We start from the raw sequence: 19,544 nt of genomic DNA, 5'->3' as shown, positions 1-19,544 counted from the left end.
GGTAGGGTAAGCCAACTGTACAGATAGAAGTGATCTCGCGTTTTATTTCTGAAGACTCCTTAAAGTGAGTCTCTCCCCTTCTCTCCCCCGTGCTTAAATGCGATAGATAGGCTTTCCGCTGAAAAAAATAACGCTTGAGGCTGTTTTCTGGGTCTGCCCACAGGGCCGTAATTAATTGAAGTAAACTAGGCAACTGAGGGCACGCGTCCATTACTTCATTATTCCTGCCTCGCTTCTGAAGGCCGGTTAGCGGCGGATGCGGGTCTTCGAGGAAGTCCCGAGGGTGGCTAGCTTCAAGGGTTGCCTGTGCAAGTCTGTGTGCTTTAGCCACGGTCCACCCGGTGTAGGAGCATCCACCGTTTTAATTCTATTCCTTTATCCTTCGTCGGAAGAAGAAAAGAGGAAACGATGCACGAGAGTATACGACCAGCAGCTCCATAACACGAGCTCTCTGTAGGCAACCATGCAAGCCTCAGCAGATGGAGGGAAGGCTCAGTGAAAGTCTTAGTGCGGAACCGTCCCGCCAGCCCTACCGGGTTCCGCTATGTTCCACTGGCTGCGCGCCATATCTCCTCGTTTGTGTCAGCCTTTCTGATGTCGTGCGCATCTCGTGCGATCTCCCTTTTATTCCGTTGACCGCCACTTTCGCTTGTGGTCGTTATTTCCTTTTTTTTGTCTGCAGCGTTAGTTGCACTGGCACCCGTACTTGTCATCTCTTTTTTCTTTCTTTGTTTGCATTGTTTGTTATCATTGAATAAATGCACTTTCTTGCTTTTCTTCGTCCTTTTCCTTATCTTTTAAGGGCGAAGCTTCTCAAGGCGTGGGTCGGTCGTCCCCGATGTATGTAGTACGTAGCCACCTCGTTCCAGGATTCACCGCAAGGTGAAAGTTGTCGGTGGAATAAACCAATGCAGATGTTCTAAAACAGATGGCATCGGTGTAGTTTTATGATGAACAAGCAAAAGAAAATGTTATACTTAAGCTAGGGGGCGCTTTCATTTTAGGAGCGAAGCTCCTTATGTCGTGGGTCGTGCGTCCGTCGAGTATGCAGTAGTAGTAGTAGTAGTAGTAGTAGTAGTAGTAGTAGTAGTAGTAGTAGTAGTAGTAGTAGTAGGTAGCCAGCTCTCGTTTAGCCCTTGGAATGTCCGCTGGATAGTGGTACTTCTATATGATGAATATATGATAAAAAGATGCGAGATGGCGATATTTGGAGTGTTCACTAGATGAACCGATGGATGGACGGCACTCCCGCATGGGCAGACAGACAAGCAGGTGGACGGATGGACGGATGGACAGACAGACAAATGCACGGACGGACGGGCGCACGGACGCGCGGACGGATGCATGGACGCACAGATGTATGGAAAACGAATGAACGCACGGACGGAAGGATGCACAGGTGGACACACGGAAGGACTCACGGACGGACGGGTGGACGGATGCACGGACAGACGCACAGACGAACGGATGCACGGATGGATGAACGCACAGATGGACGGACGCGTGGACGGACGGAAACAAGAACGAATGGACGGACGGAAGCACGTAAGGACTGGCGGACGCTTCGCCCCACTCATCATCATTCAGTCGGTGGATATGCTGTGATTTTTTTTTTGTTTGAAGGCCAGCAGGCTGGCTACCTTCGTCTGCTAAATTACCTGTACTCAGACAAGTCATAGACATCCCCCAAAGAAAACAAACGCATCTGAAGAATGTATCTTTTATTTTAAGTCAACATCCACTTTCTTTACTCGGCGACAGCTTCCTGTGACAGCACAGCCAAAGCTACGTGGGTGAAACTTCTGCACATGTGTTCCTCCGCCAAGTAGTCCGTTTTCGTGCAATTTCGATTTTGGTTTTGCAAGCGTGCGATACAATAATTGTTACGTTTATTTGAGGGTAAATCAATAAAGTGAATATTTTTTAAAGGTACACTAAACACAACTATTCAGTTTACGTTGATTGTTGAAATAGCGGTCAACAAACCTCGTAGTGTTAATTTTCTGCCAAGGAAGTGCTTATTTTAAAATAAAATTACGTCTTAGTGGTCCGCATCAACTTAGCACACTTCGAATCACCCGCTTCCAGGAGTGAACCATCTCACGTCGCTGTTGCAGTGCACAACGTTACCTAGCTTTACTGCGAGGCCACCGACCCTAGTAGAAGCTAAACGAAAGCAGGGGGAGCCACAGCAGCATGGCAGATGTGTCTTGGGCCAACTAAGTCCCGTTAGATGGCACGACTTGTGCCGTTTAACCACGTGAAAATTAATATTTGAATAACGTGCGGCGGTTTTTTTTTTTGCATGAATGAAACATAAACAAACAAGCAGCACTTTATTGCGTTTCTTGATGTATTGAAGGTTCTTTTATTAGGACAGCTAGATTGATTACTATTGATTACGTGTAGACGGTTCGTCTGACGTCATCGGGATCATTCTGAGAATGTCCCACTGCCGCGCATGTATTCTTGAGCATGTACAGCCGTCAGCACCTTTAACTCGAACGCTCTGACGCATGGCCTGGGCTCGCTTGGACTGAGGTCAGCGTCGCCAAGGTTTGAAAATGATAAGCTTGCTGCAGTTCATGATAGATGGTGCGCCCGTCGATTTCTCTAGTGAATTTGTTTCAAGTCTGCCTGACCGGTAGGTCGAATGCACTCATTTTGCATCCCGTTTTCGCTATGTTTCGCTCGCGGATACGTTATCACGCAGGCCCATGGCACTCATTGTCTTATACACATTTCGACAATGAACCAATGCGTGCGACAGCTTACGCACCCTTCAAGTTTTAAGTAGCAGCTGCTGCTTAAAAGGAATCGCATGTATAAAAAAGAGAACAAACGCACGTTCAAGGCGTTTCTTAAAGTTGCTTAATAAATATGAAGCGCAGTGGCGTTGTTCAGACAGCGTGAATAATTTTCAGACAGCGTGAATTGAGCTGTTCTCGTAATAGAGATTTTGCCTTCCTGCTCAGTTTGCGCTGCATGGAAGATGTGACCTTGGGTCACAGCATTTGTGCGGGTAATAAAACTTGTGGTTTGGCGTCCAAGAACCACGATTTGATTATAAGATAAGATGGCAGTTCAAGCGTTTATGCGATCACTATGCATGAAAGTTAATTTATTTGCGTTGTATTCGTGCGTCTTTCTTTCTTTCTGAGAACACGCACAAACATTGCGCTTCATACCACATCTTCCGTGCAGCATGAATTGAACACAAAGGCACACTCTAAATCTCGAGAACAATTCAATTAAGCTGTCTGGAAATTATTGAATCAGAACATAAACAACGTTTTATTGTCTAGATAAGCATATAGCAATGAACGCCATGGGCGTCCGCGATGACGTAGCCACGAGCGAAATGTGGCGAAAGCGGGACGCGAAGTGAGTGCATTCGACCCGCCAGTCGGGCAGACTGCAAACAGAAATTTACCAGTGAAACCAACGTGCGCTACATCTAATGTTAATTGCAGCAAGCATATCATGTGCAACGGTTGCTGGCGCTGAATTCAGTTGAAGCGAGCAGAGGCCACGCATCGGAGCGTGGGAGTTAAAGCTGATGATGGCTGTACCTTAATTTCTTGGTACGTAGGGCACTGCCGTTGATAATATCGTCACTCTGGATGTTTTATACGCTGAGATTTCAGTCTGAAGTAAATTGTTATTTGAATTCAGTGGCCCTTCTAGAGAAAAAAAAACACGAAGCTTTATTGATGCGTCCAGATTTATTTGAACAAAAAAAAGCACACCAAAAAATAACTGGTTGATTGAAACAACAACGCAAGGACACGTAAAATGTTTCTAAATTTCAGTGCCTACTGGGCCGGCATCGTTATTTTCGTTTTTTTGGAGACGAAAGTATTTTCTGGAGACACTAATGTTATTTTATTAGGGGACTCAAAGACAATGATGAGAAGCACAAAATATCGGCCCCGATCAGTCATGAGCAGGCGTATGATGTTCGTAAATCCGAATGTATGAAAAGTGATCCCTACTCGGCCAATGACGCTGCTTTTGCACAGACAATAATATACATTAACGTGTCTGTTTCCCAGGCGAAGCACTGTCCTGGTAATTTTATCCTCGTAAATCACTGTCACCGCAAAGAACCACTCCCTGCGTAGACGCCGATGGGAGTGGTGTTACAGTACGCGATCTTCAGCGTTATCGTACCAACAATATCAGGCAGCCAGAAAACCGACCACGTATGCAACGTAATTAGGGTTATTGCTATTATGTACAGTATCCAATCGAACGTTTCCTTCCAAGCAGTTGCATGCAGGTGTCGCTGAAGACTGACAAGTCACCAGTCTCACTGTCGTTGTCGGTATCACTCGCACACAACCTCTCGGTGACGGCATGTGCGCAGAACAAAATATTTCACGACACACCACTGTATCCACTTCTCCTCGCTCGTTGAATACAGATCCCCTGTTCAACACGCACTCATGCTCGCTCACAAGCTTCGATGTGAACTTGCTGCAACCGAGTGACGCTTTCGTTATTTACCGAGGCACCAATAACTAGAAATGACACTAGAAAACTAGAAACAGCAAAGAATGAAAAACGTGCACTGGTCCAGCTTGCTAATATTACCAACCTTGAACATAAAGTTTACATCTTCTTATTTTATATTTTCGTTAATGCTACGCAGTATACAAAAGTCAGCGTTCGTGTATCAATGAGTTTTCACTAAAATGTATCAATGAGTTCTCACTAAGAAATCAGTTTTACTTCGATTTACTTTGTTAAACACAGATATGACCTGTATAGGAGCCGTTGAGACAGAGCGGAATTTCCACCATAAATCTAGAATCTGTTTATTTACATCGCACTTAATTTTTACCGAAAAAAAACCTTTTTTAGTCTTTCTTTTAGTAGAAATATTTACCAGAATATTTGCTCGTCCAGATATTTGTTAGCGGAATTCTTAGCGCAATTTGTTTAGCTTAAAGTGTGGGAAACGGGAGCGTGGACTTGTCTGTGTCGTACAGAGCCAGTAAAGTGTGGACAGAAGTCAACTTGCGAAATGACACTTCTCTATCTGTTCACAGTTTCTGCTCTAGTTCTCAAATTGCGTGTTCTTTGTCCTCGAATCGATGCTGCAGATCGCTCCACCTCAACCTCGCTATTCAATTCGACGTCGCGCAGGAGTCATTCGTGCACAATGCGGAGTTCTTCTATTCCCGCAGCTTTTCGTGTGCACGCTACGCGATTGTTGTGCATGTTTTTATAGCTGACGACATGGAGCTGTCTTTGCTGACCATGCACGCGCGAGCCGTGATTTCTTCGAGTTTTGAAGGACACGTTTTTTTTTACTGCATCTCTGAATTCAATGCGGTTCATTGAGTCTGCCTCAGACTTTTCCTTGTGAAGTATCAAAAGTAAAAGAAAACGTGCAGCGCTTGAATATGAACACGAACTGCTGCACAAAAGCATATAGAGCCCTGTACCGTGCTTGCCTGGACATTGTAACCTTTAACGGCTTCACAACACGTCGACATTTCCAATCATACAAAGGAACTAATGTGGTGCAGCCGCACGCGGAATATTTTTACTTACATTTAAAATAATTCCTTAGTGTTTTCGTGCAGATTTGATGATATTCACGAAGGAGTGCGACAGTGGACAACGCTTAGTGAAGGGTAAAGGACAGATTCGTATTTTTCCTGCCGTTTTATGAAAAGGAATCACTAACTAGTCCCGTCTGACACCTTTAGAATCCGTCATTCGAGGGCCCGAATGAGCCCTTCATGTCATTCAACAAAAGCAACAAGTACTACGGCCACGAAGACATCAACAACCCCACAGTCCTAGAGGTCACTACCGTAATCTCCCGTGAGGTGGACCGGCTGATGCGACCAGCAGAAGAATTACGAAAAGGCCCGCAGCGGAAACAAAAATCCCTCTATCAAAACAGTCAGAGCAAGAATTGAGGGACGTAGTGGCGAAGAAATTATGCACATTCTCATCGTTCGTCCGGCCTGTGGTCGACGGCGTAGGATCGTGGACTTAAATCCCATCCGATCCTCTTTCCTGCGTGTCGCTATCAATTATTCTTCGCTCTTCGAAAGCGGATTACAGAAAGTGACGACCCTCGTCGTTGCTGGCGACTGTAATCCCCGAGGAAGACGCTCTCGCATGTGAATTATTGCGTAAAGGCAAGTGCGTATGTAAGGAGCAGCGGTCACGTTTCAGATTACAAGCGCCTACGACTTTTCGTCCCCTTTCCTTCGCAAGTTCTCTTGCGTACAAAAAAGAGGCCTTTTCGAGTGCCTTCTTTTTTTCGTCCCGTCATCCATTCCGGCGTCCTCAATCCTCGCGCCATGTTTCAACGCGAGTAACATCAGCCTGAATATCTACAGCGGCAAAACGGTTTAGAGTGTGTCTTCATTTTTTAGCTACTACAAGCATTCTTAATGGCCGCTTTGATGCTATGGGTATGCATATTTAAGCTGTATCGATGCGACGTAAACGCTGGACCCATGCTTCTAGTGGTAATGCATATATATTATGATAGTTTGATCACTTTATCGTGCTTATTCACGAGAACCTTGATGATACAATAATAAAGAAAGAATGAAAGCACCCTAAAGCGTCGCTTTTAGGAGCGAAACGCGATAGCGACATCCTGTTTCTAGTGCGTTATGCACCCACTATGTTGCCTTAAGGGAATAGGCGCAGTAGGGTGGGTGCCTTTTGTAGTGGCGTACCGGCTTTCAATAACGGAGCCATTACAATAATCACATATTTTTACACCCGTTGGCAATGGACTATTGTACCACGCATTATCACTGCCATATTTTATGCTGCATTGTGAAGCATGTATACAGGACGCATGTCCTGTATACAATCACTGGTGGTGCTCACTGGTGGTGCTCTCTGATTCACTGGTGGTGATTCACTGTGATCAGAATCACTGGTGGTGCTCTCTGATTCACAGGCGTCATGCCAAATGTTTCTCCGAGGTACGCTACCTATATTAGTGTGCAACATTTTAAATAAGCCTATAACACGAGATCATCACATTATATAGATCCTGTTCACGAAGGTCTGGAGGGTAACGTCATGGCAGACCGTATACCTCGAGGCTTCACCAACTGAGTGATGGAAGGCACTGACGTTGAACCCCTTTCTAGTTTGTGTGACATCGTTCTCCAACAAAGGGAGCAACGAAGAGAGTATGGTCCTTCGCATAAAGGCTTGGATAGCCAACAAAGCAAGGATCGGGGACGCACACAAACCATTAGCCTTCCAAATTCGTAACACCTAAGTAGAATATATTCCTCACAATTTAGAGAAACATCCCCATGGTATTCAGACACGCCGACACTCAGCCACATAACGCTGGAGTGCACCAAAAGGTCCACACACATCGACAGACCACACGTTACCAACCACCTACACATGTTACACAGGCAGTGGGAGGCATGGCTTCCGGACAAAGCAAGCAAAGCCAAATAGCTTTGCTTGACTAGGTCCAGCGAGCCGCTGGTGCCAGCGGAGCGCTGGACCGAGGGCTCGACCAAAACTGCCTGGATTCACCTCCACTTTTTTTTTTCCCTGAATAAAATTCGTTCTTCTTCCTTCTCCTCATTCTCCTCCTCAGGTTTGGTCCTTGCTGGAAACAAGGTTTTCATTCACTTTAAACAATTACCGTTCATATCTCAAACACTAAAAATAACTACGCTATGTTCTCCTTTACTACTATGTTTCCATTCTCATTAATATTGTGTCCAACAAAGCAAATGCGAACGCTTATGTTTTCCAGTCCTGACTGTGAATTACGCAGTAATACGCATTCAAACATATTCAATAGCAACACTTTTATTGAGTAAAGCAATCTTGGATGTTTTTACTTTTAAGGACACCACTCTAGATTACCCCGTCCCATAAATGTTGCTATATATTATTATTATTATTATTATTATTATTATTATTATTATTATTATTATTATTATTATTATTATTATTATTATTATTATTATTATTATTATTATTATTATTATTATTATTATTATTATTATTATTATAAATGTCACCTCCTGGAATCAACAGGTGAATGTGAGAGACACTCTACTGGAGCGTTCCGAATATTTCGATCATCTGTTTTTTTTTTAACGAGCACTGACATCGTACAGCGTACACGGGCCTCAAGCATTTCGCCTCCACCGAAATGCGACCGCAGCTGCCGTAATTGAACCCGTGACCTTCGGAACACTGTCAGGAAATATCCCATGTAAACTATAATAAATAAGACATTCAGAAGCCACAATAGCTTTCGTCAGTTGATTATGTCCTCTTTTCGTTGACCCAAGGCAGATCGTTCGATATGTGGCAGAATATACCCCTCGCGCAGTCTCAGCAACCGCACGGCGCGTGTTCCGGAGAAACTAAAAAACCGCCAACTACTCTCTAGACACGATGTTCACGGTTCACAACTCTTTCAAATTACCCGCACTTCTTTATAATTTGAGCTTCGCTTTTCAGAATGGAACCTTAAGGAAACGGCACCGAGCGTGAATTGAAATGAAAAGAGATTCTCCGCCAAGTTTGCGGCTGTTCAGCACCTTTCTTTTTGAAACCTCCTTTGTAAGTTCTCGAGAGTATCACACTGGGGGCTCTCAATGTGAGACGACGGCTGAATTCTGCGGATTGCGACACTATTGTCACCTTCCACCTTCAGTGTTAACGGCTTTCTTCACGGTCGAGCCGAACGTCTCGCTCTCCACACGGCATCCGCAAAGCTCCACGCACGCTGTCTGTCCGTCTTCAAGTGTCCGAGTTCCAATTCCCCAATCTTTGGCATCAAATTGACGCAGCCTGTTTCTCCGAGTCTCCCACTAGAGTTTCACGCTCGCTTTTGTGGTTCTTCGTTCATTCTGTTATCTATCTCCACGGGTTGGTTCATTCACTAGCTTGCTTGTTTGTCAATTTAACACCCCTTCACTTGGTGCCCATCCAGTAATCTTCGCAGTACAGCACAGTGAATTGTTATAAATATTTTCCGGCGTTTTCCCCTCTTAGGTAAGGTAAGAAAGAAAACAGGCACATGGAAGGGACGTTATCTGAAGAAGCCATGGTTAGAGGGAACGAGAAATGGAGAAATGAGGTACAGAGATCTAGAGAGGGAGAGAGAGCAGAACATGCGAGGTGCACACACCTGCACTATTGAACCGCTTAGTGCAATGCGTTATTAAAGGCTAGCCATCAAGAAGCACCAGTTCTTACCTGGTTTAGGTTATCAATTAAACACAACCTCGTCAAACTTCCTTTCTTTGCCTAATCTTTTGTGTCTTTCTTTCTCTTTCTGTACCTTCCTCAGAGTAATAAATTGAGAAGGAAGTCCTCTCTATGTGTGTTGCTATAAGAAAAAAAAACTCAGAGGAAGACTTGCAGCAGTTTTATTTTCCTTTTTTTTTTCTCCCTTGGCACAAATGCATGCAGCTGACTAACTGCGTAAGTACTAGTCAAAGCTCTCATGAACTTTCCATGGAATGTCTCACTAATCGAGATACTCGAACACGCACTTTGTCCTAAACGAGTGCTTCAATAAAACAGTAGAATGTAGTCAGCATCCTATGGCCGCATTCAACATAACCAATAAGAAAGCCTAAAAGAAAGCACAACACTATTTTATCTCGCCCTCCTTTTATCAAGTGCTACTTTCAAGGTTTACAGAGCACTTTTCGCTCGACAAGATGCTTGCGAAAATCTTTGAAACTGCCAAGTGGAACAAGTCCATTTCTTAGCATACAAACGAGCGAGCAATAACGCTCCTCGCGCATTAACATGCCAGAGTAGAATCACGGTTTCGCAATTCGTTCAGGTTCCGCTTACTGTTCTCTTAAGCGGTCAAATAAAACCTGCTAGCAGCACTATAATCCCACATTCCTCTTGGACGCTTTGTACATCCACTAATTTCGCACTGAATGGTCAAGCGGGTAACGCTTGCAAATAAGGACTGGAATTTATCACTTGTCACTCCTGCTCTTGTGTTCCATCTTTCTTTCTTTCTTTCTTTCTTTATTTATTTCTTTCTGTCTTTCTTTCTTTCTTTCTTTCTTTCTTTCTTTCTTTCTTCCTTTCTATGTTTCCTTGATGCTTTCTTTCTTTATTTCCTTCTTTCTTTCCTTCTTTCTTTCCTTCTTTCATTCATTCATTGCCACATATATTTTCACTATCATTAGTAGTCGTAGTAGTGGTAGCAGTAGTGGCCAGAGAAAAACGGCTGGCATCATCTGGCGTAATGCACGTATACATATTGTTCAGGAAGGACATCACAGAAACGGAAATGAAAGATGGCAACAGGGTTTGAAAGCAAACTACTATAAACAGACCTGCATTTTTCATGGGCACTGCGTGCGGGCGGCGTATACCGTGTCGAATCGTCACCCCCGGAAAATCTTTTCAGGCCTGCGCCCAGCAATTTGACGTCATTTCCGGCCGGCCGACTCTCGGGGAAGCCGCAGCGGCAGCGAGCGCAACGCGGGCGGCGGTGGTGACGGTTCGGCGGCGTGGTGTTGACGGTGTTTCACGTTTGTTGCTTTCCGTTGTTGTTTTGCGGCAATTTCGTTTCCGTGCGTGATGCTGGAGTGATGCGACAATGCCGAATAAGTGTTGTGTACCCGGATGCACCGGCAACTACAAAACAGGAAAGAAGATACAAGTGTTTTCCTTTCCTAAAGACGCCGACGCTCTCAAACAATGGCTACGCGCCATTCCTAGGAAGGACTTCGTGCCGACTTCGTGCACTAAGGTAAGAATTTGAGATGCTCCTGTTCTTAGCTTGTCGTTGCTTGTTCGGGTAGAAATCACTTATGATGGGAAATACTTGAGCGTGTGGCCGCCGGGCCTCACGAAGCGCTGACGCCAGCAGTTGAGAATCGCCCAGAAAGGCACGTTTGCAGCAAGGATGGTCAGCTGCGCTTTGTTCACTAACAGTGCCGTGGTGTCGTCCATTCTTGCAAGCTCTCGGTGGAAGCGCTCGTGGAGTGCAGTGACATCACGCTCCCGTGTTTCCTTTCATGTTGCTTGTACCGCTTAGCGCAGCGCTTTTATTTAGATGCTTGCAAAACGTAGGTAGACTTTGTTTTAGCTACACGGACTGTAAACACGGTCATGCAAACGGGAGCGCATTTTTTTTGAGAAGTGGCGTCTCAGACGTTCTTGAAACGTTTGTGCAGGTGTGCGCGGATCATTTCGACGCTTCATGCATTGAGAAGACGACATCGTAGACGGATCCAAGGACAGGGAGAGTTATTGAAGTTGCACTCCCAGTACCACGGTTGCGTCCTGGATCTGTCCCAACGGTATTTTCCGGCTGTCCGTCCTACCTATCAGTACGAGACCAGAGCACGAGAGAAACCCCTGACGCCAAGAGGAGCCGACAAGAAGCCTCCCAACTCGCCCGTGCTGTAGAAGAGTCGCTGGCGTCATATGAAGCGGAGCAAAAACGAGACCGGTTTTCGTCCCTCGAAGAACTAAGGGCTCGCCTGCAAGGGGTGTCAGTGTCTCCAAAGTGGACAATGATTCATAAAGAAGAGTGCTCCATGTTTTTGAACATTATCGACTATCGTGAACCTTGTTTGAATGCGTCATTGACCGTGTTTGCAAACCTTGAAGTCTTTGCCTGCTATCAAGGTTCACCAATCAAGAACCTTGGTAGCGCTGTTGTACCAGACTCAGTTCAAAAAGTAAGTTCCTTGTTGGAAATTTTGAACAACCTGTCGATGCTGTCTGAGGAGCGCTGCACTTATTGCCACCTGGCTCAAGCAATACATTCCCTTGTTTGAGCCTTGTTTCCAGTTTTGTATCTCTTTACAAGTTGTTAGCTTTTAAAGGTGGTGTACTTTTTTCTTTTTTTTTAACTCGAACTGCCTCGGTGCCCACTGTAGCAGTTGTACAGTCCGTTTTGGTACCTAAGCTGTGTACACTTTCCTTGTGCACTCTGTGTACAGACATGTTGTGCACTGTGATTTGTTTTTTCTTAGATTTTTGTTTGATTTTTTCCCTAGGACATGCACCTACCTGTGGCAGTACAATTACTTTTCTTTCTGTCATTTATCATGCGGTGGACCACAATTTAGTCACCAGTGTTCTTATGTATTGTATTTTTTGGCAAGTGTTTGAACCTGATACCTTGTGTTGCTACTGCTACTATGATAAACGAATGGTATGTTTTCCTCTAACCTACAATTTAAATGAAAGTGTGCTTTTTCTGTTCCAAAGCTCGGGGATGTTTTTGCTGTTACAATCTGTTTTGTTTTCTGAGTTTTATGTGGCAAGATATTGTGTTTTGTACTTTTGGCATATTTTCAGCATTAAGGGCAACATCTTGTGTTGCCTGTCGTCTGCCTGGACCGAGAACAATGTGCACTGTGATATTTGTACAGACGGCGTCTGGCTGTGATAAATAAATACGCATTATTCCATTCACGATATTCATTATTTCTTGATACCTTGATAAGTTCCCCCGCAACGGTGGCTCAGTGGCTAAGGCGTAGCGCTGCTGAGCACTAGGGCGCAGTTTCGATACCCGGCTGCGGCGGCCGCATTTCTGATGGAGGCGAAAAGCAAAAACGCCCGTGTGTACGAGATTTCGGCACACAATAAAGATTCCCAGGTAGTAAAACTTGATCCTGAGCCCTCCCCTACGGCGCGCTTCATCGCCTGCGTTGCGTCGACGCGTTAAACCATACAATCAATGGATACCTTGATAAATCGTGCGGACATGGTGTCAAGGAACCTCGCCCGAGTCGGTAGGCGTGAAGGGCGCTCGCGGCAAGCGCTCGCGGCTGGCGCAGCCACCCAGCGAAGGGCGGCCGGCCGGCCGGCGCGATGTGACGTCGTCGACGTCACGTCACGTGACGCGCAGGCCTGAAAAGCTTCCGGGGGTGACGGTCGAATCAGGACGCTTTGCCTGCATGAGAATTCGAAAGAAAGGAAAAAAGGAAGAAAAAAAAACAAGAAAACATGGTTTTTATTCAAATCTGGAAACTCATTTTAATTCACTGTACACATCTGCTTCAACGCTTATCGCTCTATGTTATGCAGTGAAGGAGGAGTTATGGAAATTTTTGTCATATTTCGAGTAATGGTAAACTAATTTCCTACTAGCCGTCTGCGCATCATTCATTGTTCGTTATTGTACTGGGTAATAATGAGTAAAAAAATCATTATAACGTATCCTAATTTTTGGCGTCTCTGCGCATTCGCCCCCGCCGATCGCCAAACCATTTTATAATGACATTCGCACTCATTTCGATGTGATTGAAAGAGGACGCTTCAAGGATTAAAATGAGTGAACTCTATTATTCTCCAGTAGACCCAAAATGTTAGATCATGGCTAGCACCGCGTATCTCTACCAGAGTAGGAAATGATTCACCCATATGCAATATATGGGATAAAGCGAAACCTGATTAAGCTCGTTCGCTTCGTCTAGAGGATGATCAAATAGATTGGTTTAGCTGGAAATGGTTAGGATTATTGATTTAAACATTTTGTGCACCGCGTCCAGAGTACGTACATTTGCCACTAAAAAGTAAATCTCTGAAACATTTCTAAAGACAGCGCTGTAGGAGGCTCATATGCGCACCTGTAGCGTTGAAGTATAGACTGCTTCGCTTCTTTCCTCGAATTCTCTCAGTGATAAACTTCCCTTATGAGCGCTCTACGTTCTTAGTGAGTTAGTGATCTATTCAAATACTCAATGCATTAAGAACCATTAAAGTTAACGAGGATTCGGTATACCGGTATACTCCGTTTGGTCAGAATAAATGGTATATTTTGAGAAAACCCGGCGTGGCACATAACCATCATTCCTTTCGAAATCTGCGCTATTATATTTCAAACACGATAGTCTTTCTTGGGGACCTTCGACGCAAAAAATTTGGTCTGCCTGCCTGCCTGCCTGCCTGCCTGTCTGTCTGTCTGTCTGCCTGTCTGCCTGTCTGTCTGTCTGTCTGTCTGTCTGTCTGTCTGTCTGTCTGTCTGTCCACCGTTAACGGTACCGGGCATTTTAAACGGCACCAGCGGATACCCCAAGCCGCCAACCCCATCCGCAGCACCCACCAATGTTGCTCAAGATTCAGCGTTCATACTTGTGCGATTGTCAAATAAAAAGCAATTACCACGCATATCTGAGGCACCATATGAACACGTATATATTCTGTATGGCATCTTTTACTAGAAAAGGCATACATGAGTTATTCTAAGGACCATAGCGTTTATCACGCGGCGCTGACCATGCAACGTTTATACGAAAAGGAAGTGTTTTCAACGCTTTGCTAAGACGACTCCGAGGTGGCACCTACCCGTCGCCTTGCGTACTACACCTTATCACCTCTAAGACGGGCGCTCACGCCCGTATCAGAGCCGCGCGTTTCGTTTTTCAAGATAACTGCCATATAGCGGTCATGTCTCTTGGTGACGTGACATGGTGCGTTCGTTCGTCTCCACTTCACGCTCGAGGCACTCTAACGCAGCGCCCCCAGAATACCATTCACCGATTTTCTTGCGCAGAACATCAAAAAAAAAAAAAGTTTTGTTCAATCTCTCCACACGCAAGACTATCGTCGTTCGACGACATTTGAAGATTAACATGCAGATGCGGGGCCATTTTTTTAGGTAGGATCACAACAGGCCTCAATCCCTCAAAAGTTTGCATGATTCAGGTACTTACAACTGCATACACTTCTTTGCGAAATTCTCTGGTCCAACTTCACATGGTCCTCAAACTATTCAAAAACAAACAAAGCAAAGAAACTACGAAAATGTAAAAATGACGTTTTTCCTAACCCCAAAAACATAATGACTTGAATGATAGACGTTCTGAACGTATGTTATTAAGATGTAATGATGATTAGGTAGAAACTGTTATATTTACAAATGCTTAGGCTATAGTGCCATAGAAGTTTTGTAAAAAGACCAGTACAACTCAAAGAGCAAACAGCTTCAGGAAGAAATGATCCGGGAAGACGAAGAGTGAATAGTCCCTTACACAACACAGAGAAGAATGCAGGGTCCCTGTAGCATGCACACCAATAACATTGCGAGACAGAAAGTCAAAGCGCCCCACTAATCCTGAAAGAACAGGAATCGGTGCCCAAGGAGCGCTCGACAAAAGACACAGAAGCACTAACAGATGAGTTGATGCTGCGGCACTAATTCATAACGAAAGAAAACGAAATAGAATCTACATAATTCTGGCACTACAAAAACTACTCACAGGTTGAAAAGAATGAAACAAAATTTAGGCTAGCTGAGGTCGCAGACTAACAATGTAGGGGCAATGTTACCCTAATTTAGTCTAAACGCAAGATGTTGAGTTATAGTGTACAAAAGCTGCATGCTAAACTCAATTAAGGGTTCAGAAAGGAAGTTTGTGATCATGGACAATGCCTCCGCTTGCATTTTGTCCGCGTTGCAGTTGAGAATAAACTGACCTCCAGCGAACACGCTCTATTTTCTGTCGCAACAAAGAGCGTGTGGTGCCTTTTTCTGTATTCTCTGAACACTACAGTGGAAGCGCATTCAATTGAAAAAAGAAAAACCCTTTCTGATTCCTGCCACTGCGTTTTTACAAATTTCTTGTTTACAGTTACGCCGTAGAGTAGTTCAATGCACTGTTGTTAGGATAGCCCCGAACCACCTTGAATATAATTAAGTTATCATAAAATAGTGTGTCATGCTGGTCTTTAGTATTTATCTGCCATGAAAATAACAGGCCGAATTGGACGTCCAGTTCTTTCGAGGCAGAAAAAAAAAGTGCGATTGAAGAAAAAATTAAGCTTCAGCAACAGAGAAGAAGCGAACGTTTTTCGCGTCTGCGTACTTTTCCGGTAACTTTGTGGCTAATTAGCATTGCTAAGTAGTTTTACCACTTGCTTTGGCAAATGACAGTCATATGTAAATACCAAAGTGGCTCCATGGCTTTAAAGTCTTTGTTCTGGGAATGATAAAATGGCAGTCAGGCACTCGATGTCTTATAGGTGTGGCAGCGCTACAGTATGTGTAGTATATATACAAGTTTACTTGGTGTGAACTTTTTTGGACTAAACTCCAAAGAGGGGGGGGGGGGGGGGCGTCTTTCCTTTCATGTTTTTTTTTCTTCTCGACGAATTCCACGTTTCCCTTTGCAAGCTACAGTATACGCTGCATTATGGGCGTTGTGTACAAATGTAAAAGCTAAGCAGCCTAAACTTATCTTGAAGGCGTAGAATAACAGGCCGAATTGGACGTCCAGTTCTTTCGAGGCAGAAAAAAAAAGTGCGATTGAAGAAAAAATTAAGCTTCAGCAACAGAGAAGAAGCGAACGTTTTTCGCGTCTGCGTACTTTTCCGGTAACTTTGTGGCTAATTAGCATTGCTAAGTAGTTTTACCACTTGCTTTGGCAAATGACAGTCATATGTAAATACCAAAGTGGCTCCATGGCTTTAAAGTCTTTGTTCTGGGAATGATAAAATGGCAGTCAGGCACTCGATGTCTTATAGGTGTGGCAGCGCTACAGTATGTGTAGTATATATACAAGTTTACTTGGTGTGAACTTTTTTGGACTAAACTCCAAAGAGGGGGGGGGGGGGGGGCGTCTTTCCTTTCATGTTTTTTTTTCTTCTCGACGAATTCCACGTTTCCCTTTGCAAGCTACAGTATACGCTGCATTATGGGCGTTGTGTACAAATGTAAAAGCTAAGCAGCCTAAACTTATCTTGAAGGCATAGACACCATCTTACACACCCGTAAAAATTGTTTATTTAAAAGCATAGCGCTAGACTTGAGCTTTGAATATACTCTAAACTGCTGTTTCTCCAAGAGACGAGAAAAAGACCATGAAAATGGCGAAATATCTCGATGACGTCCGGACAAAGCGTGTGCATTGCAACAGATGCGTATCACACTGATAACTTCTTCAAGTCATGGTCGATGTTCAACAAATCGTTCGTAAAACCACCGAGTGCGCTTATTTGCTGCCGTTGTGGTTACATAATTCAGTTACTTGGAGTACGATGGGAACCGAATAACACGACGCTTGGCTGCTGACCCGTTCGTCGCATTTCGATGTAGGCGAAACAGTAGAGGCTGGCGTATTGTGCGATGTGGATGCACTTAAAGACACCAGATAGTCACAATTTCCGGAGCCTTTCACTACGGCGTCTCTCGTAATAATATCGTGGTTTGGATACGTACAAACCTCAGGTATTTTTATTAACCTTAGGTCCTCATAAATGACAGGGGGTGCAAGAAAGAACACAGGGAAGTCAAAGTACCACAGGCGCCACGGTGTAAACGGTGCCTTGACTTCTTCCTTGTGTCCTTGTTCGTAAGCCATGTCTTCTAAAACGGTTCACTTTGTCCGTGTAATGCGAAACTCCACACTAGAACACTGGAATGAACCAGAACGATGACACAAGCGACGGTATAATTGGAACACAGAAATTAAGTTCCACTTGTCACACAAACTAAAGCAAAACATCACAAGTTTGATTCACCGGACTCGTTTAGTGTGGCCTTCACAAAATGTAATGTCCACTCCATGGACGGCAGCAGGCACTGATTGTGGTCCCTGTCAATTATCTGAACCACTCGAACACATGCTCTGCGTCTGTATAGCGTACGCACGGGAACATCAGAATCTGATCACGATTTCATAGTAGACCAATAACCGACGAGGTTGCGTTAGGCTACTGCTTTGACATCATCAGCGTAAGCGTGGCTACAGGGGTGGTCGTAACCTTTCTACAAGCCACTTGAAGGAATGCATTTATTTAGTTTTTGTCTGTATAATTAAATTTGCCTCCACGTAACGGGATTTCAACTTCGTCTCGGCATACCACCGTAATTCATTCATCTTTTGATCCTTTCTCCGATGCGTAGTAGCAGCCTGAATCTAACTATAGCTGAATTGGACATCTAGGCATTCTTGTGAATTCTTTCCCTTGTTGCTCGCAAATGTCATTATTATTAGTAGTCGTACCAGCAACTATGTGCAAAAGGACAAGCAGTGTGTAACTGGCAGCATTCACCATGAAGATCCCTACAACGTCAAATTTAAAGTGCTTCTTCTTCATCATCGCCGTAATCATTACCATCATCAACAACGTATGATAGCTCTATTGCAGAATGAAAATCTTTGCCAGTGATCCCCAGTTTAACCCAATGCTGGCGCGAGCTGATTCCACTACACCTCTACAGACCACTCAATTTTATCACTCCATCTCGCTGCCGTCCTCGGCCCTTGGTATAAACTAATTTTGCTATCACTGACAGCCGGTTTATTTTGCTGCGCTCATTATCTGGGTGGCTCATTATTTTCACAAGATAAACGCTTGGATATTACCCACACTTGTTCGTTGTGTTACCCTCCATACTGACTTCGAATGCATTAATCTTACGCTTGCCATTCTGTTTCAGTAGGATGCTTCAGGGTACTTTCTTTTTTTTTTCGTTACCCTCCAAACTTCATCCACAAATGTTATAACGGGAAGTATACGATTGCATAGTTTTCGCTTTAAGGATAGTCAAATTCTGAATGTCATGATTTGATAGTGCACGTTGAAGGCACAAACGCCAATCCCTATTATTCGGGGACTGTACGTTAATTATATGGGCTATTCCTTTTGTAGTCGATCAAAGACAACATACCCTTCTCGTATAGACTCCATCTGTCGGCCATTTATCATTACCTTCGTCTACGGGATGTGAAGTTATAGTCCTTAATATTTTGTTGGTTTATCGCCCTTGTAATATTTTTTATGGCTCCTAACTAGACCGTTCGCATCAATAAGTTTATCACCCACAATGTTACATGGAAGAAAATATCAGTAAGTAAACTACAGCGATGACGGGCACAAAACAAAATTCGTGCTCAGTGGTTGCAGCAAGGGCGGCACGACAGCATAGGCGCGGATAAAAGCGTTCGGAGCGTTTGACATGTCGTTATAGTAGGAGTGCCGAGCAAGGTGAAAGAAGATAATGGTGTAAAGCATCGTTGGCGTAAACTTGAAAAAAGACGAGAGAAGAGACTCGGAAAAGATAATGGTATGCAGAGAGGAAAGAGAGTGCGTCAGAGTTATGAGCCCGTCGAAAGAGCAGCAGTGAAATGGGAAGAGGAAGAGTCAGGTGACAGCGTCGTGTATCGACGCGTGCGAAAGCGTGGGTGAGAGCAACGTCCCGGCTAGGGGTTTTCAATAGACACTTTTAGTTGGGCGTACGTAACGAGCCCCCGTACGCTCCACTGCCTCGGGAGAGAACTGCGCATGTGCAGTACGTAACGTATTCCTTCCAGAGATGCGCGCGTACGCCCGAAACAAGAAGCTGCTTACGTAACGCAATGCTTACTACGTTACGTTCTCGCGACACGTCGAAGAAACCAGAATGAGAGTATATGGTGGCAGCCGTGGCGTTCGATGCAGACAGCAACAGCGGACCTGATGCAAGGCATGTGTATTTCACAATGAAATGCGATGTTTTCACGCCAGAGCAGGTAAATTCAAGCGGTGCGTTCCGGCATCCTGATGACTCAGGAGAAATTGCCTGGCGTCTC

The 19,544-nt window shown here is 44.5% G+C and overlaps 1 protein-coding gene and 1 long non-coding RNA gene across 7 annotated transcripts in view; both read left to right on the top strand.

The window, feature by feature from the left end:
* Positions 1–19,544, top strand: part of LOC119171634 (Sex peptide receptor) — a 239,765-nt gene that overhangs the window by 85,491 nt on the left and 134,730 nt on the right. The window lies entirely within an intron of this gene.
* LOC142813851 (uncharacterized) lies at positions 10,387–12,438 on the top strand. Its single transcript, XR_012894699.1, has 2 exons — positions 10,387–10,759; positions 11,187–12,438. It is a non-coding gene; the product is annotated as an uncharacterized LOC142813851 (long non-coding RNA).

This window comes from Rhipicephalus microplus, chromosome 4 (assembly GCF_043290135.1).
Source record: "Rhipicephalus microplus isolate Deutch F79 chromosome 4, USDA_Rmic, whole genome shotgun sequence".
Taxonomy (NCBI): domain Eukaryota; kingdom Metazoa; phylum Arthropoda; class Arachnida; order Ixodida; family Ixodidae; genus Rhipicephalus; species Rhipicephalus microplus.
This window is presented reverse-complemented; position numbering and strand designations above follow the sequence as displayed.